Here is a 23,335-nt window from a genome sequence, read left to right as displayed (position 1 = left end):
AATATAGTTTTTTTTTTAATTATTGGGGACTTTGAGATAGTTGTGGCCACCCCATGTCTAAACTAAACTCTGCTTATGAACACGACTCTAATAACATTCTTTCATAAACAAAGTCACATTAAAGTTGAAAATGTAATTTATGTTTTTGTATATGAATTATTATTGAGTATGGAAGGCGAATTTTTTTTTTTCTGTTTACTTGTTTTATTTCTTTGAGTAAAATAAATAGAAAAATGAATTATCAAATAAAAATAAAGTAAAAATGATGTGCCTAGCTAGGAAGGAAAAAGCTTCAGCAGAGTAATGAATTGAAAGGGCTAGTGGCTACTATGATGAGGTAACTAATATTGTGTTTAAAATAAAATAGAAAAGAAAAGATTAGCTTATTATGTATTCTTTGTGGGAAGAACATTCGTTTTCTCTGGAATGAAACAAGACTTGATGAAAAAACTGCATCTATGTTGCTCGCTTTCGCATTGTGGCTGAATGGAGGAACAGAGAAGTGTTTTTTGTTAGTGACCTAATCAAGTACCACACTGACTATATTCATTGATATCCAAGAGTTTATATAACGCTACATCACAGAACAGCTTGTCCCCTCGGGACATCCGATAAAATCGAGAAATGGTCCAAATTTTTTTAGACGTTTTTTTTTTCTATCGATTTCTTCTTCTCTGTTTCTGAAAATGCATTTTGTTTGTCTGATTTCTTATGCCTTGTTTTTTTCTTCTTTCTCTTGTTATTTTTCACAATACATACTTTCTTTAACTCTACAATTTTCATGTTTAGTTTTCTAACTCTCTTCACTTTCATGCTCTTTAACTCTTGGTCCCTTTTCCAATTTTATATGCCAACATTGTTAAAATGCAGTCACTTGTTTTCTCAATTTTAATTGTTAAACTTTATAATTTTGGTTGTGGTTCAATAAGCTAAATTAAGTCAGGTAAACTTCCTTGTATGTCATCTGTTTGATAAAATTTCACACTGAAAATTCTGTTAACTTTTGGTTGCTCTTTAAATTGCTTTTGTCCGTGTTTAGATATGATCTATTCTAAGTTCAATTAAGGATAATATGTTTATCCGACTAACTTGAGCTAAATTAAGATCATATTGCATTACTGATTAGAGGACTTCAAGTGAATTTTGCCCCAAAATACTCAATAGTCTAGTTTGTGGAAGTGCTTTTTAAAATGATTTTGCTGTATGCTAAATATTAGGCATCATAACATACAGGGCTTTGAACATCTCAGAATTTCATCTGCATTTCATCACATCCATTAGGGTTGGAAGTGCTTACCGGCTATTCATGCCTCTAGACTATCAGGTGATTGAGCTAGTGTTATACTAATATGTGGATAAAACAAAACAGTGAAGGATTTTCTCAATGTTTTGCTGGGTGGTTAGCAACATAGGAAGATCCTCAAAAATCATGTACATATTGGTGAGTGGTTTGCAGAAATTCCACAATAGAGAGACACCCCCAATTCTTATCCGGGCCATGTTAGCTTCTTAATTCATTTACAATTCTTATGATTTCTCTGCAGTAGAAGATTCATGGCTCTTGCAATCTCGCTAGGTATTCTTAATTCACAAACGTTTTAGGCTAGAGCTAGTTGGAAATTTAGTGTATTTCCTCAACAGCTTGGTAAGTAAAAGGGTAGGAAAATTAAGTGTTTGTCATCTCCATATGCCTTGTATCTTAGTTCCATGTCGAATAGTTTCTCACTGTTTATATTAAAGAACACCACCCAATGGTTTGTCCCTTTGATGGATGGGATTCCTTTAACTATGATGCATATTGTGTGGAACTAGAGAAACATAACTGAGAGGTTAACATGAAATCATTAGTATATAAAAATTTAAATTTCAAATGGATTTTTGTATTATTTATGCACTTTTCAAGTGTTTCTTCTCAGAAATTTGAGAGAAGGAGAAAAACAAAAGAGGAGCAATCTAAGGAGATCCAAATTTTGTTTTGGAGACAAGAAGGAAAGGAAGAAGCAGATAAGCAATAAATAAGAAGATGAAGAGGTAATATACAATATACTTTGGTTTGTTTTCTAAAGATTTCACGGGATGTGTCAATGACACTATCTGGAAGATTCTCATATGCTCTTTTTGTTTTTAATCCAAAACTGGTAATCCTTAATGACTTTGTGGAGTGATTAAGTACATATCAGCAGCGTGTTAAGCAAAAGTTATGAGTTGATTTTTTTGTTTGTTATAATCATTCTACTGCTATTTAACCAAATCCTATTAGCCATATAATTTTAATGATTTTTGTACAATGAAGTATAGAAAGACATACAATTGTGCCAATAAAAACAAATCAGGCTGCATTCAATTCCTGGTGTCAATGAATTACTAGAACCTTGTTTATCTTCTTGTTTTTATGCTTCCCCACATGCACTTTTGCATTCTCTCTAGTTGGAGAATATGTGCACATCAGCATGGTTTGTAAGCTTTTAAGGAAGAATAGGACAGAACGAATATAGGTGTATATTTGCAAATTCCAATGCAAGCTTGATAAGTAAGCTCTCAAAGTTATTGTATGCTATCTTTATCATTTTTATTTAAAAATTGTATGTACATTTGAAAGCATACTATGCATCTATTTTACTGTTGAGGTTTATAACTATATTTTGGTCTAAGTCTCATGTGGCTAATGTCTTGTATTAGTGGTTCAATAGTAATTGATGTTGTCTGGCTTAGCTCGTAGGAGTATATAATATGTGGGTTTAAGTTACAGTAATAGATAATCTTGATCATTGAAGATAATTCTTTTTTAAATTCTTTAAGTTAGAGAATTGGTTTTCCACCAAACTTGATTTATTTTATTGACATTGCCAACATACTTACAAAAATCATATAAAAAATGTTAATAAAGATTGATCTTGTTGGTAAGAATTTAATGTATTTTGTTGCTGATGTGAAGTTTGTTTTGGTAGAAAATTCTTGAGGTTTCTTTGATACTTGTGATATTTTTGAATTTAACTTGTCTAAACTTTTTTCTCACAAAAGAAAATCATACCACAATGGCCTATTATATTAGTTTAAAAACATAACAGTTTCTTCTCTTACGTTCTCAAATAACACATCTGAATTAGTCAATTTAAACGTATATTTAAACAAAAATAACACATCCGGATTGGTGAATCCAGACAAACATAGAAAAATAAATTTTATTAAAAATGGTCAGTAAAAGTAGGGTTGTGCATGGTTGTTTTTTTTTTTAAACCAAATCATATTGATTTTAAAATCAATATATGGATTTAGATTTATAACCAAATCTATTATTTGGTTTAAAACCGGTTATAAAACCACTTGTAAAACTGGTTATGGTTAAATAACCGGTTTTTAATTAATCAATCGATTTTGAAAAATTCAATTTTAAAATCGGTTTTTATTTTTTTTCGATTTTATTTATAAAATATTCCGATAAAATTTTTTTGATAAAAAATAATTTATAATTATTTTAATTCAAGAAAAAAATTTGATTTTTTCGATAAATTATTTTAGGTTATTTTCACCCCCCTTAGGCTTATTCTTGTCCATTTAGGGTTTTGAACAAATCTTGTGCATCCAACAAGTTCATTTATGTCTTTGGACTAACATTTATGTCATTTTCATCCTACCTAGGTTTATTCTAGTCCAACTAGTGTTTTTAACCTATCATATGCATCAAATATGTTTGTTTGTGCCATTGAAGTAACATTTAGGTCATTTCTGTCATCCCTATGCTTATTGTAATCTATTTAGGGGTTTTAACCAATCTTGTGCATCAAATATTTTTGTTTGTGCCATTGGATTAAGATTTAAGTCATTTTCGTCCTATCTAGGCTTATTCTAGTTAAATTAGGGTTTTAAACCAATCTTGGGTATCAAATATGTTTGTTCGTGTCATTGGATTAACATTTTGGTCATATTCGTCCTCCCTATGCTAATTCTAGTCCATTTATAGTTTTTAACCAATCTAGTCCAATTAGGGTTTTTAACCAATCTTGTGCATTTGTGCTATTGGATTAACATTTATGTCATTTTTGTCCTACTTAGGCATATCCTAGTCCAATTAGGGTTTTAAACCAATCTTGTGTATCAAATATGTTTGTTTATGTCATTGGATTAACATTTAGGTCATATTCGTCCTCCCTAGGCTTATTCTAATCCATTTAGGGTTTTTTTTACCAATCTTGTGCATCCAATAAGTTCATTTGTGTCATTGGATTAACATTTAGGTCATTTTCGTCCTCCCTAGACTTATTCTAGTCCAATAAGGGTTATTAACCAATCTTGTGCATCCAATACATGTGTTTTTGTCAATTGATTAACGTTTAGGTCATTGCTTCCTCCCTAGGCTTATTCTATTCCTTCTAGGGTGTTTAACCAATTTTGTGCATTCAATAAGTCCATTTGTTTAATTGAATTAACATTTAGGGCATTTTAGTCCTCCCTAGGCTTATTCTAGTCCAATTAGCGTTTCTAACCAATCTTGTGCATCAAATATATTTGTTTGTGTCTTTGGATTAAAATTTAAGTCATTTTCCTTTTACCTTGTCTTATTGTACTCTATTTAAGGTTTATAACAATTCTTGTGCATCAATAAGTTCATTTGTGTCATTGGATTAACATTTATGTCATTTTAGTCCTCCCTATGGTTATTCTAGTGCAATTAGGGTTTTTAACAAATTTTGTACATACAATATGTATGTTTGTGTCATTTTATTAACATTTAGGTCATTCTCGTCCTCCCTAAGATTATTGTAGTCCATTTAGAGTTTTTAACCAATCTTGTGCATCCAATAAGTTCATTTGGGTGGATTAACATTTAGATCATTCTCATCCTACTTAGGTTTATTATAGTCCAATTAGAATTTTTGACTAATCTTGTGTTTCTAATATGTGTATTTGTGTCAATTGATTAAAGTTTAGGTCACTTTCATCCTCATTAGGCTTATTCTAGTCTATTTAGGGTTTTTAACCAATCTTGGGCGTCCAATAAGATCAATTGTGTCATTTAATTAACAATTATGTCATTTTCGTCCTCCACGATTTATTCTTATCCATTTAGGGTTTTTAACCAACCTTGTGCATTTAATAAGTTCATTTGTGTCGTTGGATTAACATTTAGATCATTTTCGTCCACCCTAGCATTATTCTAGTCCAATTAGGGATTTTAACCAATCGTGTTCGTCCAATAGGTGTGTTTTTGGAAATTGATTTACGTTTAGGTCATTTTCATTCTCCTTAGGCTAATTCTAGTCCATTTACGGTTTTTAACCAATCTTGTGCATCTAATAAGTTCATTTGTGTCATTGAATTAACATTTAGGTCATTTTCGTAGTCCTTAGGCTTATTTTAGTCCAATTAGGGTTTTTAACCGATCTTATCCATCAAATATGTTTGTTTGTGCAATTGGATTAACATTTAGGTCATTTTCCTCCTCCCTAGGCTTATTCTAGTCAGTTTAGTGTTTTTAACAAATCTTGTGCATCCTATAAGTTCATTTGTATAATTGGATTAACATTTAGGTCATTTTCGTCCTCCCTAGGCCTATTCTAGTTATTTTTGGGTTTTTAACCAATCTTTTGCATCCAACAGGTGTGTTTGTGTCATTGGATTAAAATTTAGGTCATTTACATCCTCCCTTGGCTTATTCTAGTCCATTTAGGGGTTTAACCAATCTTGTGCATCCAATAAGTTCATTTCTGTCATCGAATTAACATTTAGGCTTTTGGTCCTCTCTAGGCTTATTCTAGTCCAACTAGGGTTTTAACCAATCTTGTGCATGCAATAGGTGTGTCTGTGTCATTGGATTAACATTTAGGTCAATCTAGTCCAATTAGGGATTTTAACCCATCTTGTGCATCAAGTATGTTTGTTTGTGCCATTAGATTAACATTTAGGTCATTTTCATCCTACCTAGGTTTCTTCTAGTCCAATTAGGGTTTTTAACCAATCTTGTGCATCGAATATGTTTGTTTGTGCCATTGGATTAATATTTATGTTATTTTTGTCCTCCCTAGGCCTATTCTAGTTCATTTTGAGTTTTTAACCAATCTTGTGCATCCAATTGGTGTGTTTGTGATTTTGGATTAACATTTAGGTCATTTACGTCCTCCCTAGGCTTATTATAGTCCATTTAAGGTTTTTAACCGCATCCAATAAGTTCATTTGTGTAATTGGATTAACATTTAGGTCATTTTCGTCCTACTTTGGCTTATTCTAGTCCAATTAGGATTTTTAACCAATCTTGTGCATCCAATTAGGATTTTTTTCCTCCTTATGGTTATTTTAGTTCATTTATGGTTTTTAACCAATCTTGTGCATCTAATAGGTGTGTTTGTTTCATTGGATTAACATTTAGGTCATTTTCATCCTCCATTGGCTTATTCTAGTCGATTTAGTGTTTTTAATAAATCTTGTGCATCCTATATGTGCGTTTGTATTATTTGATTATTGTTTAGGTCCTTTTTGTCCTCCATACTCTTATTCTAGTCCATTTATGGTTTTTAACCAAGCTTGTGCTTCCAATAAGTTAATTTGTCTCATTCGATTAACATTTAGGCCACTTTCGTCATCCATATGCTTATTCTAGTATATTAGGGTTTTTAACCAATCTTGTGCATCCAATACGTGTGTTTTCGTGTCATTGTATAAACATTTTGGTTATTTTCATCCTCCCTATGCTTTTTCCAGTCCATTTAGGGTTTTTAATCAATCTTGTGCATTCAATAAGTTCATTTATGTCTTTGGATTAAAATTTCCAGTCCATTTAGGGCATTTTAGTCCTCCCTAGGCTTATTCTAGTCCAATTAGGGTTTTTAACCAATCTTGTGCATCAAATATATTTGTTTGTGTCTTTGGATTAAAATTTAAGTCATTTTCCTCTTACCTTGGCTTATTGTACTCTATTTAAGGTTTTTAATAATTCTTGTGCATCAATAAGTTCATTTGTGTCATTGGATTAACATTTATGTCATTTTCGTCCTCCCTATGGTTATTCTAGTCCAATTAGGCTTTTTAACAAATCTTGTACATACAATATGTATGTTTGTGTCATTTTATTAACATTTATGTCATTTTCGTCCTCCCTAAGATTATTGTAGTCCATTTAGGGTTTTTAACCAATCTTGTGCATCCAATAAGTTCATTTGGGTCATTGGATTAACATTTAGATCATTTTCATCCTACTTAGGTTTATTATAGTCCAATTAGAATTTTTGACTAATCTTGTGTTTCTAATATGTGTATTTGTGTCAATTGATTAAAGTTTAGGTCACTTTCATCCTCATTAGGCTTATTCTAGTCTATTTAGAGTTTTTAACCAATCTTGGGCATCCAATAAGATCAATTGTGTCATTTAATTAACAATTATGTCATTTTCGTCCTCCACGGTTTATTCTAATCTATTTAGAGTTTTTAACCAATCTTGTGCATTTAATATGTTTATTTGTGTCGTTGGATTAACATTTAGATCATTATTCTAGTCCAATTAGGGATTTTAACCAATCGTGTTCTTCCAATAGGTGTGTTTTTGGAAATTGATTTACGTTTAGGTCATTTTCATTTTCCCTAGGCTAATTCTAGTCCATTTACGATTTTTAACCAATCTTGCGCACCAAATATGTTTGTTTGTGTCAATGGATAAATATTTAGGTCATTTTCGTCTTCCCTATGCTGATTCTAATCCATTTTGGGGTTTTACCCAATCTTTTGCCTCCAATAAGTTCATTTGTTTCATTTGATTAACATTTAGGTCATTTTCGTGCTTCCTAGGCTTATTCTAGTCCAATAAGGATATTTAACCAATCATATGCTTTTAATACGTGTGTTTTTGTCAATTGATTAACGTTTAGGTCATTTTCGTCCTCCCAAAACTTATTGTAGTCCATTTACGTTTTTTAACCAATCTTGTGCATCCAATAAGTTCATTTGTGTCATTGGATTAACATTTAGCTCGTTTGCGTCCTCCCTAGGTTTATTCTAATCCATTTAAGGTTTTTAACCAATCTAGTGGATCAAATACGTGTGTTTTTGTCAATTGTTAACGTTTAGGTCATTTTCGTCCTCCCTAAGCTTATTGTAGTCCATTTAGGGTTTTTATCCAATCTTGTGCATCCAATAAGTTCATTTGTGTCATTGGATTAACAATTAGGTCATTTTCGTCCTTCCTAATCCATTTAGGGTTTTTAACCAATATTGTGGGTCAAATACGTGTGTTTTTTTGAATTGATTAACGTTTATGTCATTTTCGTCCTCCCTATGGTTATTGTAGTCCATTTAGGGTTTTTATCCATTATTTTGCGTCGAATAAGTTCATTTGTGTCATTGGATTAACATTTAGGTCATTTTCATCCTACTTAAGCTTATTCTAGTACAATTAAGGTTTTTCACTAATCTTGTCATCAAATACATGTGTTTGTGTCAATTAATTAAAGTTTAGGACATTTTCAACCTCCCTAGGTATATTCCATTCCATTTAGGATTTTTAACGAATCTTGTGCATTCAATAAGTTTAATTGTTTCCATTTAGTGTTTTGTCCTCCATATGCTTATTCTAATCCATTTAGGGTTTTTAACAAATGTTGTGCATTCAATAGGTTGATTTGTGTCATTGGATTAACATTAGGGCATTTTTGTCCTCCCTAGGTTTATTCTAGTCCAATTAGGGTTTTTAACCAATCCTTTGCAACCAATATGTGTGTTTGTGTCAATTGATTAACGTTTAGGTCATTTTCATCCTCCCTAGGCTTATTCTAGTCCATTTAGGGTGTTTAACTAATTTTTTTGCATCCAATAAGTTCATTTGTGTCATTGAATTAACAATTAGGGCATTTTAGTCCTTCCTAGGCTTATTTTAGTCCAATTTGTGTTTTTAACCAATCTTGTGCATCAAATATGTTAGTTTGTGTCATTTGATTAAAATTTAAGTTATTTTCGTCTTCCCTAGGCTTATTCTATACTATTTAGGGTTTTTAACAAATCTTTTACATCCAATAAGTTGATTTGTGTCATTGGATTAACATTATGTCATTTTCGTCCTCCCTAAGTTTATTCTAGTCCAATTAGGGTTTTTAACAAATCTTGTGCATCCAATACGTATGTTTGTGTCATTGGATAACATTTACGTCATTTTCGTCTTCCCTAGGCTTATTCTAATCTATTTAGGATTTTTAACAAATGATGTACATCCATAAAGTTGATTTGTGTCATTAGATTATCATTAGGTCATTTTCATCCTCCATAGTCTTATTCTAGTCCAATTAGGGTTTTTAAAAAATCTTGTTTATCCAATACGTATGTTTTTGTCATTGGATTAACATTTAGGTCATTTTCGTCCTCCCTAAGCTTATTGTAGTACATTTAGGTTTTTTAAACAATCTTGTGCATCCAATAAATTTATTTGTGTCATTTGACTAATCTTGTGCAACAAATACGTGAGTTTGTGTCAACTGATTAATGTTAAGGACATTTTCATCCTCCCTAGGCTAATTCCATTCCATTTAGGGTTTTTAATCAATTTTGTGCATCCAATAAGTTGAATTGTGTTATTGAATTAACAATTAGGGCATTTTCGTCCTCCATAGGCTTATTCTAATCCATTTTGGGTTTTGAAAAAATCTTGTGCATCCGATAAGTTAATTTGTGTCATTGTATTAACATTAGGTCAATTATGTCCTCCCTAGGCTTATTCTAGTCTATTTAGGGTATTTAACATGTTTTTTGCATCCAATAAGTTCATTTGTGTCATTGAATTAACATTTAGGGCATTTTAGTCCTTCCTAGGCTTATTCTAGTCCAATTTGGGTTTTTAACCAATCTTGTGCATCAAATATGTTTGTTTGTGTAATTTGATTAAAATTTCAGTCATTTTTTTCTTCCATAGGCTTATTCTAATCTATTTAGGGTTTTTTTACAAATCTTTTACATCCAATACGTATGTTTGTGTCATTGGATTAACATTTAGGTCATTTGTGTCATTGGATTAACAGTTAGGTCATTTTCAACCTACATAGGCTTATTCTAGTCAAATTGGAGTTTTTAACCAATCTTGTGCATCAAATACGTTTTTTTTTGTCATTGGATTAAAATTTAGGTCATTTTCATATTCCCTAGGCTTATTCTAGTCCAATTAGGGTTTTAAACCAATCATGTGCATCCAATAAGTTGATTTGTGTCATTCGATTAACATTAGGTCTTTTTCGTGCTCCCAAAACTTATTCTAGTCTAATTAAGGTTTTTAACCAATCGTGTGCATCCAATACGTATGTTTGTGTCATTGGATTAACATTTAGGTCAATTTCGTCCTCCCTAAGCTGATTCTTGTCCATTTAGGGTTTTTACCCAATCTTGTGCATCTGATAAGTTAGGTCATTTTCATCCTACCTAGGCTTAATCTAGTCCAATTAGAGTTTTTGACCAATCTTGTGCATCCAATATGTGTGTTTCTGTAAATTGGATAAACGTTTAGTTCTTTTAATCGTCACTATGCTTATTTTAGTCCATTTAGACTTTTTAACCAATATTGCGCATCCAATAATTTCATTTCTGTCAATGGATTAACATATAGGGTATTTTAGTCCTCCCGAGGCTTATTCTAGTCCAATTATGGTTTATAACAAATCTTGTGCGTCCAATAAGTTGATATGTGTCATTGGATTAACAATAGGTCATTTTCGTCCTCCCTATGCTTATTCTAGTCAAATTATGGTTTTTAACAAATCTGGTGTTTCCAATACGTATGTTTGTATCATTGGATTAACATTTATGTCATTTTCGTCCTCCCTAAGCTTATTGTAGTCTATTTAGGGTTTTTAACCAAGCTTGGGAATCCAATAAGTTGATTTGTGTCATTGGATTAACATTTTGGTTATATTCGTCCACCCTATGCTTATTCTAATCCTTTTAGGGTTTTTAACCAATTTGGTGTTTCCAATAAATTCATTTGTGTCTTTGAATTAACATTTAGGTATTTTTCGTAATCCCTAGGCTTATTCTAGTCTTATTAGTGTGTTTAATCAATCTTTTGCATCAAAAATGTTTTTATCTGCCATTGGATTAATATTTAGGTTATTTTTGTCCCCTCTAGGTTAATTCTTGTCCATTTCGGCATTTTAACCAATCTTGTGCATCCAAAAAGTTCATTTGTGTCTTTGGATTAACATTTATGTCATCATCGTCCTAACTAGGCTTATTCTAGTCCAATTAGTGTTTTTAACCTATCATGCGCATCAAATATATTTGTTTGGGTCATTGCATTAACATTTAGATCATTTTCGTCCTCCCTGGGCTTATTCTAGACCAATTAGAGTTTTTAACATATCTTGTGCATCCAATACATGTATTTGTGTCAATTGATTTACGTTTAGGTCATTTTCATCCTCCGTAGGTTTATTCTAGTCCATTTAGGGTGTTTAACCAATCTTGTGCATCCAATAAGTTCATTTGTGTCATTGAATTAACAATTACGACATTTTAGTTCTCCCTAGGCTTATTCTAATCCAATTAGGGTTTTTAACCAATCTTGTGCATCAAATATGTTTTTCTTTGTCATTTGGATTAAAATTCAAGTAATTTTCGTCTTTCATATGCTTATTCTAATCTATTTAGGGTTTTTAACAAATCTTGTGCGTCCAATAAGTTGATTTGTGTCATTGGATTAGCATTAGGTCATTTTCATCCTCCATAGGCTTATTTTAATCCATTTTGGGTTTTTAACCAATCTTGTGCATCCAATAAGTTCATTTGTGTCATTGGATTAACATTTAGGTCATTTTCGTCCTCCCTAGGCTTATTCTAGTCAAATTAGGGTTTTTAACCAATATTGTGCATCCAATACGGGTGTTTGTGAATTTGATTAATGTTTATGTCCTTTTCATCTTCCCAAGATTTATTTTAGTCCATTTAGGGTGATTAACCAATCTTGTGCATCCAATAAGTTCATTTGTGTCATTGAATTAACATTTTGGGCATTTTAGTCATCCCTAGGCTTATTCTAGATCAATTAGGGTTTTTAACTAATCTTGTGCGTCAAATAGGTTTGTTTTTTTCATTGGATTAAAATTTAGGTCATTTTCGTCTTTCTTAGGCTTATACTAATTTATTTAGAGTTTTTAACAAATCTAGTGTATCCTAAAAGTTCATTTGTGTCATTAGATTAAGATTTGGGTTATTTTGGTCCTCCCTAGACTTATTCTAGTCCAATTAAGATTTTTAACCGATCATGTGCATCCAATACGTATGTTTGTGTCATTGGATTAACATTTCGGTCATTTTCATCCTCCCTATGCCGATTCTAGTCCATTTAGGGGTTTTACCCAATCTTGTGCATCTAATAAGTTCATTTGTGTCATTGGATTAACAGTTAGGTCATTTTCATACTACCTAGGCTTATTCTAGTCCAATTAGAGTTTTTAACGTTTATCCAATAGGTATGTTTGTTTCAATTGATTAACATTTAGGTCATTTTCATCCTCCATATGTTGATTCTAATCCATTTAGGGGTTTTAACCAATCTTTTACCTCCAATAAGTTCAATTGTATCATTAGATTAATATTTAGGTCATTTTCTTCCTCCCTAGGCGTATTCTATTCCAATTAGGGTTTTTAACCAATCTTATGCATTTAATATGTCTGCTTTTGTCAATTGATTAACGTTTAAGTCATTTTCGTCCTCCCTAAGCTTATTGTATTCCATTTAGGGTTTTTAACCAATCTTGTGCATCTAATAAGTTCATTTGCGTCATTGGATTAACAATTAGGTCGTTTTCGTCCTTCCTAATCCATTTAGGGTTTTAAACCAATCTTGTGGGTCAAATACGTGTGTTTTTTTTAATTGATTAACGTTTAGGTCATTTTCGTCCTCGCTATGCTTATTGTAGTCCATTCAGGGTTTTTATCCATGCTTGTGCATCCAATAAGTTCATTTGTATCATTGGATTAACATTTAGGTCATTTTCATCCTACTTAAGCTTATTCTAGTACAATTAGGGTTTTTCACTAATCTTGTCATCAAATACATGTGTTTGTGTCAATTAAATAAAGTTTAGGACATTTTCAACCTCCCTAGTCATATTCCATTCCATTTAGGGTTTTTAACGAATCTTGTGCATTCAATAAGTTTAATTGTTTTTATATAGGGTTTTGTCCTCCATATGTTTATTCTAATCCATTTAGGGTTTTTAACCAATCCTTTGCGACCAATATGTGTGTTTGTGTCAATTGATTAACATTTAGTTCATTTTCATCCTCCCTAGGCTTATTCTAGTCCATTTAGGGTGTTTAACTAACTTTTTGCATCCAATAAGTTCATTGTGTCATTGAATTAACAATTAGGGCATTTTAGTCCTTCCTAGGCTTATTCTAGTCCAATTTGGGTTTTTAACCAATCTTGTGCATCAAATATGTGTGTTTCTATAAATTGGATAAACATATAGGTCTTTTAATCCTCCCTATGTTTATTTTAGTCCATTTAGACTTTTTAACCAATATTACGCATCTAATTATTTCATTTGTGTCATTGGATTAACATATAGGGCATTTTAGTCTTCCCTAGGTCTATTCTAGTCCAATTAGTGTTTTTAACCAACCTTGTGCATCAATTACGTTTGTTTGTGTCATTGGATTAAAATTTAAGTCATTTTTGTCTTCCATAGGCGTATTCCTAACTATTTTGGATTTTTAACAAATCTTGTACATCCAAAAAGTTGATTTGTGTCATGAGATTAGCATTAGGCCATTTTCGTCCTCCATAGGCTTATGCTAGTCCAATTAGGGTTTTTTTAAAATTCTTGTGCATCCAATACGTATGTTTCTGTCATTGGATTAACATTTTGGTCATTTTCGTCCCCCCTAAGCTTAATGTAGTCCATTTAGGTTTTTTAACCATTCTTGTGCATCCAATAAATTCATTTGTGTCATTGGATTAACATTTAGATCATTTTCATCTTACTTAGGCTAATTCTAGTCCAACTAGGGTTTTTGACTAATCTTGTGCATCAAATACGTGTGTTTGTGTCAATTGATTAATGTTTAGGCCATTGTCTTCCTCCCTAGGATTATTCTAGTCCATTTAGGGTATTTAACCAATCTTGTGCATCCAATAAGTTCAATTTTGTCAGTGAATTAACATTTAAGTCATTTTTGTCCTCCATCGGTTTATTCTTATCCATTTAGGGTTTTTAACCAATCATGTGTGTCCAATAAGTTCATTTGTGTCATTGGATTAACATTTAGATCAGTGTCATCCTCCTCATGATTATTTTGGTCGATTGATAAATGTTTAGGTCATTTAAGTTGATTTGTGTCAATTGATTAACATTAGGTCATTTAAGTTGATTTGTATAAATGACCTAAACATTTGTCCTCCTACTTAAGTTGATTTGTGTCAATTGATTAACATTAGGTCATTTTCGTCCTCCCTAGGCTTATTCTAGTCCAATTAGGATTTTTAACCAATCTTTTGCATCCAATACGTGTGTTTGTGTCAATTGATTAACGTTTAGGTCATTTTCATCTTCTCTAGCCTTATTCTACTCCATTTAGGGTGTTTAACCAATTTTTTTGCATCTAATAAGTTCATTTGTGTCATTGAATTAACATTTAGGGCATTTTAGTCCTCCCTAGGCTTATTCTAGTCCAATTAGGGTTTTTAAACAATCTTGTGCATAAAATATGTTTGTTTGTGTCATTTGATTAAAATTTAAGTGATTTTCGTCTTCCCTGGGCTTATACTAATCTATTTTGGGTTTTTAACTAATCTTTTATATCCAATAAGTTGATTTGTGTCAATTGATTAATATTAGGTCATTTTTGTTCTCCCTAGGCTTATTCTAGTCTAATTAGGATTTTTAACCAATCTTTTGCATCCAATACGTATGTTTGTGTCAATTGATTAACGTTTAGGTCATTTTCATCCTCGCTAGGCTTATTCTAGTCCATTTAGGATGTTTAACCAATTTCTTGCATCCAATAAGTTCATTTGTGTCATTGAATTAACATTTAGGGCCTTTTAGTCATCCCTAGGATTAATTTAGTCCAATTAGGGTTTTTAACCAATCTTGTGCATCAAATATGTTTCTTTGTTTCACTAGATCAAAATTTATGTCATATTCGTCTTCCTTAGGGTTATTCTAATCTATCTTGGTTTTTAACAAATCTTGTGAATCCTATAAGTTTATTTGTGTCATTGGATTAAGATTTGGATTAATTTCCTCCTCCCTAGGCTTATTCTAGTCCAATTAAGGTTTTTCACCAATCTTGTGCATCTAATACGTATGTTTGTCTCATTGGATTAACATTTAGGTCATTTTCGTCCTCCCTAAGCTGATTCTAGTCCAATTTAGGGTTTTTACCCAATCTTGTGCATCTTATAAGTTCATTTGTGTCATTGGATTAACAATTAGGTCATTTTCATCCTACCTAGGCTTATTCTAGTCCAATTAGAATTTTTAACCAATCTTGTGCATCCGATATGTGTGTTTCTGTAAATTGGATAAACATTTAGGTCTATTCATCCTTCATATGCTTATTTTAGTCCATTTAGAGTTTTTAACCAATATTGTGTATCCAATAATTTCATTTGTGTCATTGGATTAACATTTAGGTCACTTTCGTCCTCCCTAAGCTTACTGTAGTCTGTTTAGGATTTTCAACCATTCTTGTGGATCAAATAAGTTCATTTGTGTCATTTGATTAACATTTAGATCATTTTCATCCTACTTAGGCTTATTCTAGTTCAATTAGGGTTTTTGACTAATCTTGTGCATCAAATACGTGTGTTTGTGTCAATTGATAAATGTTTAGGTCATTGTCATCCTCCTCAGGATTATTCTGGTCAATTTAGGGTATTTAACCAATCTTGTGCATCCAATAAGTTCAATTGTGTCAGTGAATTAACGTTTAGGTCATTTTTGCCCTCCATAGACTTATTGTTATCCATTTAGGGTTTTTAACCAATCATATGCATCCAATAAGTTCATTTGTATCATTGGATTAACATTTAAATCATTTTGATCATACTTAGACTTATTCTATTCCAAATAGGGTTTTTGACTAATCTTGTGCATCAAATACATGTGTTTGCGTCAATTGATTAATGGTTAGGTCATTGTCATCCTCCCTAGGATTATTCTAGTCCATTTAGGTTATTTAACCAATCTTGTGCATCCAATAAGTTCAATTGTGTCAGTGAATTAACATTTAGGTGATTTTCATCATCCCTAGTCTTATTCTAGTCCGATTAGGGTTTTTAACCAATCACGTGCGTCCAATAAGTTCATTTGTGTCATTGGATTAATATTTAGGTCATTTTGGTCCTCCCTAGGCTTATTCTAGTCCAATTAGGGTTTTTAACATATCTTGTGAATCCAATAAATTCATTTGTGTTATTAGATTAACATTTAGGTTATTTTCATCATCCATAGGCTTATTCTAGCCCATTTAGGGTGTTTAACCAATCTTGTGCATCCAATAAGGTCATTTGTGTCATTGAATTAACATTTAGGGCATTTTAGTCCTCCCTAGGCTTATTCTAGTTCAATTAGGGTTTTTAGCTAATCTTGTGCGTCAAAAAGGTTTGTTTGTTTCATTGGATTAAAATTTAGGTCATTTTCGTCTTCCTTAGGCTTATTCTAATCTATTTAGGGTTTTTAACAAATTTGTTGAATCCTATAAGTTCATTTGTGTCATTGGATTAAGATTTGGGTCATTTTCGTCCTTCCTAGGCTTATTCTAGTCCAATTAAGGTTTTTAACAATCTTGTGCATCTAATACGTATGTTTGTGTTATTGGATTAACATTTAGGTCAATTTCGTCATCCCTAAGCTAATTCTAGTCCATTTAGGGTTTTTAACCAATCTTGTGCAACCAATAAGTTCATTTGTGTCATTGGATTAACATTTAGGTCATTTTCATCCTACCTATGCTTATTCTAGTCCAATAAGAGATTTTAACCAATATTGTGCTTCCAATATGTGTGTTTGTGTTAATTGGATACACGTTTAGGTCTTTAAATCCTCCCTATGCTTATTTTAGTCCATTTAGAGTTTTTAACCAATATTGTGCATCCAATAATTTCATTTGTGTCATTGGATTAACGTTTAAGTTATTTTCGTCATCCCTAGGCTTATTCTAGTCCATTTAGGAGTTTTAACCAATCTTGTACCACCAATAAGTTCATTTGTGACATTGAATCAACATTTAGGTCATTTTCGCAATCCCTATGCTTATTCTAGTCCAATTAGAGTTTTTAACCAATCTTGTGCATCCAACACGTGTGTGTGTGCCAATGGAATAAGATTTAGGTCAATTTCATCCTCCCTAAGCTTATTCTTGTCCATTTAGGGTTTTTAACCAAACCTGTATATCCAACTAGTTCATTTGTGTCAATGGATTTAAATTTAGGTCATTTTCATCCTCCATAAGCTTATTCTAGTCTTGTTAGGGTTTTTAACCAATCTTATGCATCCAATACGTGTGTTTGTGTCAATTGATTAACATTTAGGTCATTTTCATTTCCCTAGGCTTATTCTAGTCCCTATAGGGTTTTTGACCATTCTTGTGCATCCAATAAGCTCATTTGTGTCATTGGATTAACATTTAGGTCATTGTCATAATCCCTAGTCTTATTTTAGTTCAATTAGGGTTTTTATCCAATCTTGTGTATCGAATAGGTGTGTATGTGTCATTGGAATAATGTTTTGGCCATTTTCATCCTCCCTAGGATTATTCTTGTCCAATTAAGGTTTTTAACCAATCTTGTGCATCCAATAGGTGTGTTTGTGTCAATTGATTAACATTTAGGTCATTTTCATCCTCCCTAGGCTTATTTTAGTCCATTTAGGGTTTTTAACCAATCTTGCCCATCAAATATGTTTTCTTGGGTCATTGGATCTACATTTAGGTCGTTTTCGTCCTCCCTAGGCTTATTCTAATCCAATTAGGGTTTTTAACCAATCTTATTCATCCAATAAGTACATTTGTGTCATTGGATTAACATTTAGGTCATTTTCGTTCTCCCTAGGCTTATTCTGGTACAATCATGGTTTTTAACCAATCTTGTGCATCCAATACGTGTGTTTTTGTCAATTGATTAACGTTTAGGTCATTTTCGTCCTCCCTAGGCTTATTCTAGTCCATTTAGGTGTATTAACCAATCTTTTGCCACCAATAAGTTCATTTGTATCATTGAATTAACATTTATGTCATTTTCGTAATCCATAGGCTTATTCTAGTCCAATTAGGATTTTAAACAAATCTTGTGCATCCAATAAGTTGATTTGTGTCATTAGATTAACATTAGGTCATTTTCGTCGTCCCTAGGCTTATTCTAGTTCCATTAGGTTTTTAACAAATCTTCTGCATCCAATACGTATGTATGTGTCATTGGATTAACAATTAGGTCATTTTTGTCCTCCCTAAGCTTATTGTAGTCCATTAAGGGTTTTTAACCAATCTTGTGCATCCGATAAGGTCATTTGGGTCATTGGATTAACAGTTAGGTCATTTTCATCCTCCTAACGCTTATTCTAGTCCAATTAGGGTTTTTGACTAATCTTTTGCATCCAATAAGTGTGTTTGTATCAATTGATTAAAGTTTATGTCATTTTCATCTTCCATAGGCTTATTCTAGTCAATTTAGGTATTTTAACCAATCTTGTGCATGCAATAAGTTCAATTGTTTCATTGAATTAACATTTAGATCATTTTCGTCCTCCATAGGCTTATTCTTATACTGTTACGGTTTTTAACCAATCATGTGCATCCAATAAGTTCATTTATGTCATTGGATTAACATTTAGATCATTTTCGTCTTCCCTAGCCTTATTCTAGTCCAATTAGAGTTTTTAACTAATCTTGCGCATCCAATAAATGTGTTTGTGTCAATCGATTTACGTTTAGGTCAATTTCTTCCTCCGTAGGCTTATTCTTGTCCATTTAGGGTGTTTATCCAATTTTGTGCATCCAATATGTTCATGTGTGTCATTGAATTAACATTTAGGGCATTTTTGTCCTCCCTAGGCTTATTCTAGTCCAATAAGGGTTTATAACCAATATTGAGCATCAAATATGTTTGTTTCTGTCATTGGATTAAAATTTAAGTCGTTTTTGTCTTCCCTATGCATATTCTAATCTATTTAGGGTTTTTAACAAATCTTGTGCATCCAATAAGGTTATGTGTGTCATTGAATTAACATTAGTTCATTTTCGTCCTCTATAGGCTTATTGTAGTCCAATTGGGTCTTTTAACAAATCTTGTGTATCCAATACGTATGTTTGTGTCATTGTGTTAACATTTAGGTCATTTTCGTCCTCCCTGAGCTTATTGTAGTCCATTTAGGGTTTTTAACCAATCTTGTGCATCCAATAAGTTCATTTGTGTCATTGGATTAACATTTAGGTCATTTTCGTCCTCCCTAGCCTTATTTTAGTCCAATTATGGTTTTTAACCAATCTTTTGCATCCAATTGTTTGTATCATTGGAATAACAATTAGGTCATTTTCGTCCTTGATATTCTTATTCTAATCCATTTACGGTTTTTATACAAACTTGTGCATCCAATAAGTTTATTTGTGTCATTGGATTAACATTTTGGTCTTTTTCTCATCCCTAGGCTTATTGTAGTACATTTAAAGTCAGGTAAACTTCCTTGTATGTCATCTGTTTGATAAAATTTCACACTGAAAATTCTTTTAATTTTCGGTTGATCTTTAAATTGCTTTTGTCCGTGTTTAGATATGATTTACTGCTAATTGCAGTTAAGGATAATATGTTTATCTGACTAACTTGAGCTAAATTAAGATCATATTGCATTACTAATTAGAGGACTTCAAGTGAATTTTTCCTCAAAATACTCAATAGTCTAGTTTGTGGAAGTGCTTTTTAAAATGATTTTGTTGTATGCCAAATATTAGGCATCATAACATACAGGGCATTGAACATCTCAGAATTTCATCTGCATTTCATCACATCCATTAGGGTTGGAAGCGCTTACCGGCTATTCATGCCTCTAGACTATCAGGTGATTGAGGTAGTGTTATACTAATATGTGGATAAAACAAACCAGTGAAGGATTTTCTCAATGTTTTGCTGGGTGGTTAGCTACATAGGAAGATCCTCAAAAATCATGTACATATTGTTGAGTGGTTCGCTGAAATTCCACAATAGAGAGACACCCCCAATTCTTATCCGGGCCATGTTAGCTTCTTAATTCATTTACAATTCTTATGATTTAGCTGCAGTAGAAGTGTAGAACACATCTTCTTATATCTACGATATAAAACAAAGAAAAAGCATACCAAAAGATTCCGATAAAATAAACTTTAGGTTGTATTTGCAACAATGTATTCCTAGAGCCGTCCTTTCCCTACACCAATTAATGGCTCTTGCAATCTCACTAGGTATTCTTAATTCACAAACGTTTTAAGCTAGAGCTAGTTGGAAATTTTGTGTATTTCCTCAACAACATGTGATGTAAAAGGGCAGGAAAATTAAGGGATTGTCCTTTTGATGGATGAGATTCCTTTAACTATGATGCATATTGTGTGGAACTAGAGAAACATAACTGAGAGGTTAACATGAAATCATTAGTATATAAAAATTTAAATTTCAAATGGATTTTTGTATTATTTATTCACTTTTCAAGTTTTTCTTCTCAGAAATTTGAGAGAAGGAGAAAACAAAAGAGGAGCAATCTAGGGAGATCCAAATTTGTTTTGGAGACAAGAAGGAAAGGAAGAAGCAGATAAGCAATAAATAAGAAGATGAAGAGGTAATATACAATATACTTTGGTTTGTTTTCTAAAGATTTCACGGGATGTGTCAATGACACAATCTGGGAGGTTTTCATATGCTCTTTTTGTTTTTAATCCAAAACTGGTAATCCTTAATGACTTTGTGGAGTAATTAAGTGCATGTCAGCCGCATGTTAAGCAAAAGTTATGATTGATTTTTTTATTTGTTATAATCATTCTACTGCTATTTAACCAAATCCTATTAGCCATTAAGTATTTGTTATAATTTTAGTGATTTTTTTACAATGAAGTATAGAAAGACATACAATTGTGCCAATAAAAACAAATCAGGCTGCATTCAATTCCTGGTGTCAATGAATTACTGGAACCTTGTTTATCTTCTTGTTTTTATGCTTCCCCACATGCACTTTTGCATTCTCTCTAGCTGGAGAATATGTGCACATCAGCATGGTTTGTAAGCTTTTAAGGAAGATAGGACCGAACGAGAATAAGTGTATATTTGCAAATTCCAATGCAAGCTTGATAAGTAAGCTCTCAAAGTTATTGTATGCTATCTTCATCATTTTTAATTAAAAATTATATTTACATTTGAAAGCATACTATGCATCTATTTTACTATTCAGGTTTATAAGTATATTTTGGTCTAAGTCTCATGTGGCTAATGTCTTGTATTAGTGGTTCAGTAGTAATTGATGTTGTCTGGCTTAGCTTGTAGGAGTATATAATATGTGGGTTTAAGTTACATTAATAGATAATCTCGATCATTGAAGATACTTTTTTTTTAAAATTCTTTAAGTTGGAAAATTGGTTTTCCACCAAACTTGATTTATTTTGTTGACATTGCCAACATACTTACAAAAATCATATAAAAAAATGTTAATAAAGATTGATCTTGTTTGTAAGAATATAATGTATTTTGTTGCTGATGTGAAGTTTGTTTTGGTAAAAAATGCTTGAGGTTTCTCGGATACTTGTGATTTTTTTGAATTTAACTTGTCTAAACTTTTTTCTCACAAAAGAAAATCATACCACAATGGCCTATAATATTAGTTTAAAAAAACAATAGTTTCTTCTCTTAGGTTCTCAAATAACACATCTGAATTAGTCAATTTAAACGTATATTTAAACAAAAATAACACATCCGGATTGGTGCATCCAGACAAACACGGAAAAATAATTTTTATTAAAAATGGCCAGTAAAAGTAGGGTTGTGCATGGTTGGTTTTTTTAAAAAAACCAAACCATATCTATTTTAAAACCAATATATATGGATATAGATTTATAACCAAATCCTTTATTTGGTTTAAAACCGGTTATAAAACCACTTATAAAACTAGTTATGGTTAAATAACCGGTTTTTAATTAAGCAACCAGTTTTGAAAAATTCAATTTTAAAATCGGTTTTTTTTTTTGAGAAATAATTTTTTTTCAACTTTTTTCGAAAAAATTTCCGATAAATATTTTTTTTTCTCGATAAACAATAATTTATAATTTTTTTAATTCGAGAAAAAAAAATCGATTTAAATTTTTTTTGAGAAAAAAAAAGTTTCTTAATTTTTTTCAGATATTTTTTTGAAAAAAATAAATTCGAAAATCTTTTTTAAAAAAATCTCAAAATTAACAAAAAATTTAATATGAATCTTCTTAGGAAATTTTTCTTCCCCAACACTTGGCAATTATTTCTTGGTATTTGGATGCCTGTCAAAATATTATTTTCAGTTTTAAATCATACATGCATACTGTGAAGGCACTACAAGAAAAGATTTATATACCTACGGAAAATTACCCACAGATGTCAGTTAGTGAATAAATTATATAATATCTATAGAAAAACCGTGAGTAAATTTGTTATTAAGTAATTTAATTTTTTTTAATTGGTTTCCACGGTTTGTTCGTAGGTAAAATAAAAAAAATTCGTGGGCAAAATTAAAAAAAAGAAACTCAACTTGAAGTTGCCAAAATTTAATCGTATTTTTTGTTACCACTGATTATCCGTAGGTAATATCCGTGAGTAAATTGAAAGTATAGTTTTTTATATTACTTTGTTTTTTTTTTAAAAAAAAAAGTTAATTCTTAGAAGGCATTTGTTAGAGTAAGTAATAGTTCAGTAAGGAAACAAAACAAAACAAAAGTAAGAGTAAAGGGGATAGAAACAAAAACCCTTCTTCCACAATAAAGGGGAACTTTCCGTTCATCGCATTCAATCAACGTCGTTCGCCGTTCGCCCTTGACCGCCACTTCAAATCACAAGTTCTGTCATTCTCTCTGGTTCTTCTGTCGTTCGTGTTCTCTCTCTCATTTGATCTCTCTTGAAGGGGATAGAAACAAAAACCCTTCTTAAAAAATAAAGGGGAAATCAACGTCGATCGCAATCAATCAACGTCGTTCGCCGTTCGCCCTTGACCGCCACTTCAAATCACAAGTTCTGTCATTCTCTCTGGTTCTTCTGTCGTTCGTGTTCTCTCTCTCATTTGATCTCTCTTGTTCTTTTTTTCTTTGTTTTACTCCCATTCGTTGTTGTTATCTCGTTTGCTCTCTCTAATTTGTTCCATTTTCATGATTATTTGTTGTGTATCTGAAC

General features: G+C 31.7%; 1 long non-coding RNA gene across 3 annotated transcripts in view; it reads left to right on the top strand.

Moving 5' to 3' along the window:
* Positions 1-315: 315 nt before the first annotated feature.
* LOC113784050 (uncharacterized) overlaps positions 316-23,335 on the top strand; it is a 59,879-nt gene continuing 36,859 nt past the window's right edge. Inside the window, exons 1-3 of one of the 3 annotated variants that reach the window (XR_012162484.1) lie at positions 316-337; positions 1,917-2,031; positions 20,659-21,351. This is a non-coding gene — a long non-coding RNA (uncharacterized lncRNA). Of the gene's footprint in view, positions 338-1,556; positions 2,032-20,658; positions 21,352-23,335 lie in introns of those variants that run through there. The other 2 variants (XR_012162483.1, XR_003470072.2) reach the window with 2 other exon arrangements.

Source organism: Cicer arietinum, chromosome 3 (assembly GCF_000331145.2).
Source record: "Cicer arietinum cultivar CDC Frontier isolate Library 1 chromosome 3, Cicar.CDCFrontier_v2.0, whole genome shotgun sequence".
In the NCBI taxonomy this organism is placed as follows: domain Eukaryota; kingdom Viridiplantae; phylum Streptophyta; class Magnoliopsida; order Fabales; family Fabaceae; genus Cicer; species Cicer arietinum.
Note: the sequence above shows the minus strand (reverse complement) of the source record. Positions and strands in the feature narration are given on the sequence as shown.